A 9955-nucleotide genomic window follows, 5' to 3' on the forward strand; every position below is an offset into this window, starting at 1 on the left:
CAATTTCAATCGATGATGGGCTGTTTGCTCTTCATCATAGGGTGATAAGCGACGCTTTTCTTGTGCATTGCACACGGTGATTCATTAAGCAGACTGGATGGTAAATTGTCTGTTGAAGTGAACAAAAAAAACCCAGTACACTTACAGCCCCGCTGGGACGCTGACGGGAGCGTTTGGTGTGTATTGGAGGCGTCCAGCACCAAATCGAGTCTCTGGGAAGGTTCAAAAGGTGATCGAAAATAAGATGTTATCGGCCGATAAAACCTTGCTGCAGATCAATCCATTTTCGTGAGAATTTCGAGTTACAAAGTTAACTGATTCAAGCATAAAATCGTTTCTATTCAAAAGATTAGCAGCAGATGAAATATTTTAGAAAAACCTTTTAATTTGCTTTGACTTGAAGAGTTAAATAGTCAGATTTCCAAATGAAATCTACTTTTACAAATTCTAGAAAAAGATCAGTAATCTTGCACATTAACCCTCTGTAGGTGATGTATTTGTTAGTATTTGTACATGTTTATACAGCCTGACGTGCTTTAGTCAGATCATTTGCAATTAATTTAACAGGAAGTACATAATGTCTTTTCCTTTAATTTATACGTGTATTTTGGCCTCAGATCGTTGGATTTCGCTCAATTTACAGAGTAATATCATGCTCAATTAATATATTTTTATTGGTCTTGGACTGATCTGCACGGTGTTCAAGTCTACGAGTAAAGAGCCAAGACTAGGAGTGAATTCTGAAGTCATCTCTAATAAGCCACGAAGCATTACAGCCCAATAAAATCGATTAACAGCGGGTATGGATGCTTGCAGCTTTATGAGTCTTTTACGATTCCGATCAGAACTTAATTAGAAGCAGACTCACTGTTCCCCCTTTTTATTTTCTTCTCTAGGGATATAGCCGGGGAAAGCGCAAAAGCCTGATATGAATTCACTGCTGATAGGGAAGGAACATGCAGATAACAGATTTTTGCAGACATGACATCATTAAAATTACATTAAAGCTGCTGTGAGAGCAAACCCGGGGAGCGTGTGCACGGAGTTACAGGCTGTAAATCACACATAGGCCACTGCTGGGTAGACGCCCATTTTCATTCACCCATCACTGCGTGTGTATTTGCTCTTTTTTTCTGTCAGACGCTCCGGCTTGCAGGTCATAAATGCGGGTTGTTAAACAACCCCCCCCCCCGAAAATGTGTCTGTCCCTGACTACACAGCGCACACTCACAGGGGACCGCATCCTGTTTGCTGAGCCATTGACAGCCTGGCAGATGTGCCTGTTTCAGGCACACATGGTGTACGTCAGCTGTTGCTCATCACATACAGACTCCCCATACCGATAAGCATGTTTGACCCTTTGCTTTCACAATGACACCCCTTCAATTAGTCTGAAACTGTGTACATTTCCGACACTCACGTGACAATGAATGTTTACCGCACTAGGCTAAAAAGGGCGCTAATGTGTTGTTTACTAAATGTGACCTAAATGTATTATTTCACTTTAAATAAATCTGATTCATGCCCAGATGTAGTTGTGCCTTCTCCGTTGGATTACTGCCAAATATGCGCATTCGAGTTGAGATGTTTCTATCAACGTGTTAACAGACATGTTAAATGATGCAACTCATCTAAAGAAGCTGGACAATCATCCTTAGAGAATCAGAGCCAATCCAGATCAAGATGACCCGGACTAAACCACGTTTCCTTTTGTCCTTCCACCACAGGAGCTCCAATCTTCACCCATCACCGGATCATTGCACATCAGGATGTAACTCAGAGCGAGCTGTAAAAAAATAAAAACCCGCATGAGTTGGTCCTAAATGGCAAACGAGAAAGCAACAAAACAAGGAGCTCACCATGCTATTTCCAGCCACTGTTATGCTGATGCTGATAATGATGGTAATAAGAGGCAGCTCGCTCAGTTGTAAAGCTAATTTTGTGCTGCCGGCGTAGCAACGGAAAAAAGAGGGGAAAGGGCTTTTCCTCACACAATATGCAAATAAGGAAAGTCTTTAAGAGTCTATGTTTATTCATACAAACTGCATCCATTTGCAATTACGAGAATTTGGAGAGAAAGGCGCACTTCTTTTCTTCTCATCCGAGCTCAGATGTTATGGAAAAGCGTGGTATAATAATCACTGGGAGCAATTAGCGAGCTGAGGCTGTATCCCACTATAGAGGGGATGTGCGTGTGAGGGGCTGCTTGGTTTATTTTGACACCTCAAAGAGAAGACGTGTGTATTTCTAACATTTAGAGAAAACACGGCGCCAAATAGACAAAATCCAGCGTTTCTGTGCTTTATACCGTAAAAGCATTCTACATCAGTAAGAAGATCTGTTAGAAGCCTTCTTTGAAATAAAAAAGCCCCCAAAGACGTTATTAAGGCTACATTAATCATTAACTAATGCTTATTGGAATAGAGACAGATCGTGGGGAGCATTAGGAACAGCAGCAGTGCCACAAAAATACTTGATTACAAGTAATCTAAAGAATAACTGAATAAGACTACACGGCTTTTATCCAGCAGATCTTCTATGAAGGGCTAAAGGAAATATTTATGACAGAACTAGCAGGCTGTGGTGGTCACAGAAGTCAAAACAAGTCATCTAATTATTATACTGTTTTAGAACAATGACCAACCAAAACAGCATGTCCTGTGGCATGGAAGAGACATCAAATCAGCAGTCTTGAGAAGATTTTGATCTGTATTAATGTCATCAACTTACAGTAAAAAAGTCAAAAACTTTTTAATATAAAACCTTTTTTGGGTCAAGATTTCTTTCTTTTAATGTTTTAAGTGTTTATTCATGTCTGCTATGGAAATTTTGTGTCTGATGTTTGTCACTTTAAGATCACTCAAAACGTTATGAATGAGTTCAAATTTTGAAAGAAAATTCAGCAGCTACTGACTACTGAAGTTGATCTGGATCATTGTATGCTCAGCCTTCTCTGAGTGCCCTTTCTCAACATGTTACCCAAACATTTTCAGAAAAGATTTAACCGGTCTGCATACAGCAGAGTCCAGCCTGCTGTATGCAAACATGTGCTTTGTAGTCAGTGTGAAATCTAACATTTGAAAGTATTTTGATCACTTGTTGAAATGTTCAGACTTTAACATCTCGGGTTTCACCTTGCAGGCTAATTTCTTTGTCTTTTTGGTCCTTTGACACAAATAAGAAAGTCCAGACACTTTGTCGATCGCTTTAGATCATTCAGGGAAGCTGAACCTTTATTAGTCTCTTTGGTATACATCACCGTCTTGATCTTAATTAAAGAAAACCAAAAAAAAAAAAAAATTAAGAAGATAGTTTACTATGCAGGCTTAAAAAGTTTATCAGAAGGTATGAGGGTAAAGTGAGGCAACATGCCCCAAAGTTTCCAGCAAGTTACCTCACAGCCTCCATTTTGACTAAAACATTTTGCACAGGGGCTCAGATAAACAGTGACAATGATTTCATAGCCTTGTTTTGTAAGTTAAGTCAACACGTGACCATGTTCATTGTTACTTAGATACAAGCCTGAGTATGTATATATTACTACTCTCTTTTATATTTGCAATTATGGATGGACTGAGCTATGTGAACTGTTGCTACTTCCTTAAATTGTGGTCAATGATAGTTTCTTTGACGTATGACTGAAGTATTATCTTCATCTGAAAAGAAAGAAGGAGAAGTACAGCAAGAGTACACGAGTAAATGTAGCTATTCCACCACTAAGGGGGTCTTTTAGACTGATAGCCACTGAAATATAGTTCAAAATACAAATTTAAGGTGTATTTGGCCAACATTTCTATAACAGCAAATCAGCTGGAAGTGACATGTACACATTACACACGCAGCACTGAGACAAAAGAGTGAATTAAAACAAGACGGTAGAAATTAAATAAAATTAGGCAGATTAAACGGGAGAATAGTTGGACGCAAGGCGCAAAACAGAAGTCCGAGTCGGATATTTGTTGTTCTTAACTCCAGCACATAGGCTTCCTGCAGCCTCTATTCACCACTGCATCTTTCCATGGCTCACGTTCAGAAAGCGGGAATCCACCCAACAGAAGCTGCCAAATATACTCACACGCGCGTTCACAGCACGCGCTCTCCATCCTTCCGGGCAGACTCTTTGAAATCTTCATCACTCTGTTCTCATTTCTGTTTACAAGAGTCAAATTGCTTCCACACACTTTATTTTTTAGAGCCGACAAATCCACACAGAGGGATCTGCGCCCAAAGCGGTCACGGCACGCGCATTTTGTTTTTTTTAACTCTCGTGGTAAATATTTTCACTGTTAAACACGAACACAGTCATCGTGATGAGTATTCCGAGAGGCGACAGTCAAACAAGCTTCTCCCTGACTCATCGCTTGTTACCGAGTCTGACCTGCAGCTTATCTGATTCCATGCATCCACCAGAGTGACGCTCAAAAACCCAAACTCCTCACTCCCCTTTGACTGATGTATGCTCTGTCTGCAAGAACTGTTGTCATTATTTGTATTATTATACTATATGATAAATAGTAACAGTAGTAGTAGTTCTTCGAGGTAAAAGGGTAAACGCAATCCCTGAGACGTGGAGGCAGAGTAAGGGACTTTAGTTTGGCGTTGCTTATTCATTAGTCGTTTGGTCACAGGCGGAATGAATGAGTGTAAATAGCCGCCGGCACCAGTGGTTCTTCAGATTAGGCTTGGCCTGAAAATCGAGGAGAAAATTGTGAAATGTTATTATTTCACAAGTTCCCCAGCCAAACTCAGTAATGAAATCTGTAGACTTACAAACGTGCAAACTCTGGCGTGTGAGGAGAAAAGCCAGTGAAGATGAAACATAGAAGAGACTTGTTGCCACCTAGACTTTTAATCATTTTTATTCTTACACGAAGCAATGATATGACACATTCATCACAACAAAGTGTCATTCAAATAATTTAATGCAACAAGAGACCCCTTGTTTGTATGTTATAACCAGAGTGGTGAGGATCTTACTGGATTGTAATGGACGACAGGGCCCTAACCTGACCAACTGTTAACTGTCAATGTAGAGAAAAAAATGTCTACAAAATTGATTCAGTTATTTCTGCTGCCTTGAAAAAGCTTGCCAGATTACATTTTAATGAGACATTCTACCCTTGAGGAATTGTTCATTCAGGGACAGTACAGCGACTCCTTTGCTCATTTTAGGGCTTAGAGTGAACCCCTGAACTCCACTTTGTAAGGCTCTTCCTCTGGGTTTGCCTTCATAACCCTCAGAGCACCTATGAGAGCACACAGTGAATACAATCTGACTGAAAAATACTTGACTGGTAGTTGTATTCTTAGATATTAATTTCCTTCCTCTTAGTGTACCATGGACAGCTGGTAGACTACTGATCCCTCTATTAGCTGCAGTGTCGTCATAAGCCATACGTTGGACTGGTCAAAGTTGTTATAACAGGTATACCTGTTATAACAACTTTGCACTTTCACAATTACTGCTGGCCAGTTAAAACCACCACTGAGTACCCACATCATAATTCCTTCATCCGAGAATAAATCTGGACTTCAGTATTCATTGTAAGTTTCTTTTAGAAAGTAACAGTAAGAATTGTTGCTTATATGGCCAACATTTGATGGTGCATTCAATGACAAACGGGAAATAAGATGTTCTAACTTCTGACTGGTTAAAAAATAAAGAAGGTCAATTGGAAGTCAGATTTCCTCTTCTGGAAATAAACACTAAACAAAGTCCTGGATAAGCAATATTAGCTCATTTATTTATTCAGTTAAGTGAACTATATAATTAGTGATGAAGTTTGATGTTAAAATCAAATCAAGGTGCAAAAAGGTCTACTACCGAGGTACAGTGCATGCAGCATAATCTGAGGTTGAAGTTAGACGGAGATACAGAGGATGGAGGATGGATGACCTTGTAAACTGACACAGGTTTCCCCATAAAATCTGAGCTGTTGCATTTTCAGGTACATGGAGCCCAGAAGGGTTGTTTTTTTTTAATCTGACTTTTTAAGTTGATACTGACTTAGGCAGTCAAATATGTGCTCTCAAGCACAGAAATAAGAGATTTTTTTTCACAATTTGTCCAGGTATTATGGCCTCTCTAGGCACCTTCATTGATCACCTCCTGCTGAAGTTTTCTATGGTCTATTCTCTCTACACAAAAAAAAAATTCTCAGCAATGTATGTGATTATTATACTGATTCTGGTGACAAAGCAATTATGTCATGAGAGAGCACATGCTTCTCCAAGGCCAATGATGTATTTAGTTTTAGCCAAAATTGATTTCAATGTGCACCAAAGTTAAATGGGTTCTTCTTTTGGCCAAATTCCAACTCGTTATCAATCATTTAGCTGCTTTAAGTTCACCATAGTCATTTTTGTTACCTTGCCAACAAAAAGACGAGATGCAACTATCAAAACAACACAACTCTGAGGGGATTTTTTTTACTATAACTATATTTCAACTTTTTTACTTAACTATAAAATAAAACTTTGAGACATGGAGCCTATCCCAGCTGCAGGTGAGAGGCGGGTTACACTGTACCAACCTGGACAGGTCGGTACTCCATCACAGGGTCACATAGAGACAAACAAGACACACAACCATGCAGGAAAGACAAATTTTCCTTCAGTATTACAATCAGTAACAATGTAACATACTGCCACCCTCTGCTGACATTATGCAACCTAATTTCTATACTTTAAACCAGTCCATCTACATTGATTCTGTCTGAATGTTTTTTTTAAAGACCACTTCAGAGTTGCTCCACTAATGGAAAACCAGCTAATGTCAGAATGGTTACATTATTAGATCCTTTACTTGAGTCGCCTCAAACTCAGTGGCCATTGAATGATGGAAATAGATTAACTTTGGGCTAAGATGACACAGATAATTACAAAAGTTAATGATGGAAGTGATGAGCCTTCACAGCCCGAGAGCTGTTCACCAGCAGGGACCACTTGGCTTAATGAAAAGCAAATGTGTGATTGTGGTTATGGATGAATCTGACTGGCTCCCCTGGCTTATCCTGTGATTGTTCACTTGAGCCAAGGAGCTGTGGATGGTAGACTGAGAGGAGGGATGGAGTGGAGAGAAAGAGACAAACAATACTGAATGGGTCAACCAGATAAAAGAATACTCTCAGGTATTTAAAGGCGAGGTTGAGCATTACTGGCCCTGGTCACAGAGCAAAGTTAACGGTTATGCTGACAGAAGCTTCACAGAAATGGGCAAATATGAGCGTGTCCACCTAGGTGTCACGATTCTTGACTGCTGTTTGGAGCTGGTGCCATTGAATGTTTATTTTGACACACTGTGTTTAGGAAAAAATGGGACAGGGGGATGTTTGTTCTGCTTCACCTCAATACCATCACTCTGTGGGAACTCAGGAGAACGATCGGTCTAAGTTTTCAGTGGGTGACATTACTCGACTGATAACAGGCCAATAGTCTCTTTTACTACAGAGCATTGCTTTTATATTGTGTGCACACTGTGGTTTGGCTTTGTGATGCTGAAATGAGCAACATCTTGCTTCAAGCTCTTCCTGTCCTTTTTTAAACTTGAAAGACTGACACTCATATTACAAAGTGATTGCACTTCTGTATATTGGAAGAAAAAACAAATGTCCTTACTAAGCTTCTGCTGTTCACCTTTACTTGTTCATACAGACCAACAGAGACATTGCAGTGCTGTATCAGGGTGTGCTTTCAAAGTGCTTGGTGGAATCAGATAAGTGACAACAGTGTCCTTAATTAGAGTGATATGGTCTGTCTGGCTTTAGCCTCTTAACGATTAAACCCAGTCATGATATTGATCTGTTGCCAACTTGCCTCATAAGTTTGTACAATAGTTGTTTATTTAAGACCACACTACATCTCTGTTCTTTTGGTGCCTCTCTCTCAACTTTTTCAAATTAGGATATATTTCTGAAATGTATATTTCAGATGATCACAAAACTTTTCAGTTTAAACATTTGTTTTCCTCATACTATTCTAAATAACAGGGTTGTATATAAGGCCAATTCATTTTAAAATTAATTCTGAGAAGCTATGGCCTGCATTAGTTGCATCCATTATAATTTTTTGACATGAAAGCTTTTTGGGATCCTTTTCCAGCTTATTCCCTTTTAGTAATTCATCACCTGCTGTCATGCATGCTGGTTTCTCCTTCTCGTTTTCAGTTCTCCTGCTGTGTCTTACCCCTTTTGAAGTCTTTAGGGTTCCTGGAGTTTTCAAAGGGTCACAAAGGGCAGCCCTACAGTTCTATCGAAGACAGAATGTGAGATAATGTATGTTACCACCTGTCCTCGCTGCTCTGTGTCAACACTGCTGGTGTCGCTGCACTCGCTCCTCATATTGCCCCATGCCACTTGTACATTGTTTTCTCTTGCTCACACACACATACACATACACACACACACCAACACGCACACATACACATACACATACACCAACACGCACACACACACACACACACACACACACACACACACACACACACACACACACACACACACACACACACACACACACAAAAATAGGCCAGTGAGCAAAAGCTCAAAGTAGAAACTTGTATTTCTATTGCGTAGAGCCCCTACTGTCCGACAACCATCACACAGAGACAAATCAAGGCGTCCAGCTGCTACAAGCCCACCCTTTCCTCACACTTCACAGAGCAAATGCTCCTTCTGGCCCAGGAACAAACCAGTGGGGGTCGTTCAGATGAGAAAGGGAGCTGTATCATGGGGAGAGAGTCAATTGCAGGGTTGGGTTCAAGCAGAGAGTGGAAAGAGGCAGCCAAAGACCTTCAAAATGAAAAATTTGCCTTTAAATGAGAGCCAAAGATCAAACCACTCAGGGGAGTTGTGAGTGTGTTTTTAATGATCCTACTAAAGAGAATATTTCAGAGGCTCTTCTGTTCAGTCCCAGATTTCTTCTTTGTTTGCTCACAGGGAAGAGTCCCAGGAACCTCCAAAATGAAAAGGAAGCCTAGGTGGAGCAGAATGATCCAAACCTGGACACCAGTGCCGGGTCTGAGTCCGACAATGCCAACTTCTCTAACTTCTGTATCATTCTCCTAACTGACAGGAAGGGAAGCTATCTGTACCACTGAACTCTGCTGGGCCCACAAGGCTGCCTGTAGGCTGAGTCCTTACTTAGAAACACACAAGCCAGGAGCACTCCTTCAAGGCTGAAGCAAGTTGGTTGCATGGCAAGATGCTCCTGGGTCAGGTAGTTGTGGAAGCTCAGGATTCCCCCACCAAACAAGTGGAAAACCCCAAGAGTTGCGATCTTTGGTGGGACAGAATATACACACAGAAAGATGAACCGTTTCTCTCTCGCCACCAGTAGTGATATCACACCTGATAAGACAGAGAAACAACAGTCACTTAATGGACTTAAATTAATCTTAGATGGAGAATGTATCCTATCAACTTTAGTAAGCCATGATTTTCCTAAACATTTCCTGAACTACTCATACCTAACATTCATCACTCAACATTGTCACCGTGGCAGGGCTGGAATGCAGTGATTAGCACTTAGCTCACAACATCTGAATACTGAGGTGCAGTACATTCTTGTGGAGCAGTAGTCTACTGGGTATGTGGTGCTCAGAAACTTGAGGCTTCTGCTGTCAGTAGCATCATTAACATGTCAGAAGCCACTGATGAAAAGTTCCATTTTTGTTCCAAAGGATCCATCAGCAACTGTGTTTACAACTGACTTCTTCATTCTTATGTGGTACTTGGGTATTTGTTATCTGTTTTCAAGGTTTACTTAAAGACAAATGTCACAACGAATTATTTCAGCTTGTGACTCGGGATTTCCTATGAAGAACGAGAACTAATTTTTATTGAGTATATGTTGTGCGCTCCCTTACACCATTATATATCTGGTGTTTGGGTCAATGGAGGTATGGGAACCGTTGCCCGCTTCGTCTACAAATGGCCTCACACATGAAGATTGCTGA

The sequence above is a fragment of the Leuresthes tenuis genome, unplaced genomic scaffold (assembly GCF_036924035.1).
Source record: "Leuresthes tenuis unplaced genomic scaffold, fLeuTen1.0.hap1 SCAF_9, whole genome shotgun sequence".
In the NCBI taxonomy this organism is placed as follows: Eukaryota; Metazoa; Chordata; class Actinopteri; order Atheriniformes; family Atherinopsidae; genus Leuresthes; species Leuresthes tenuis.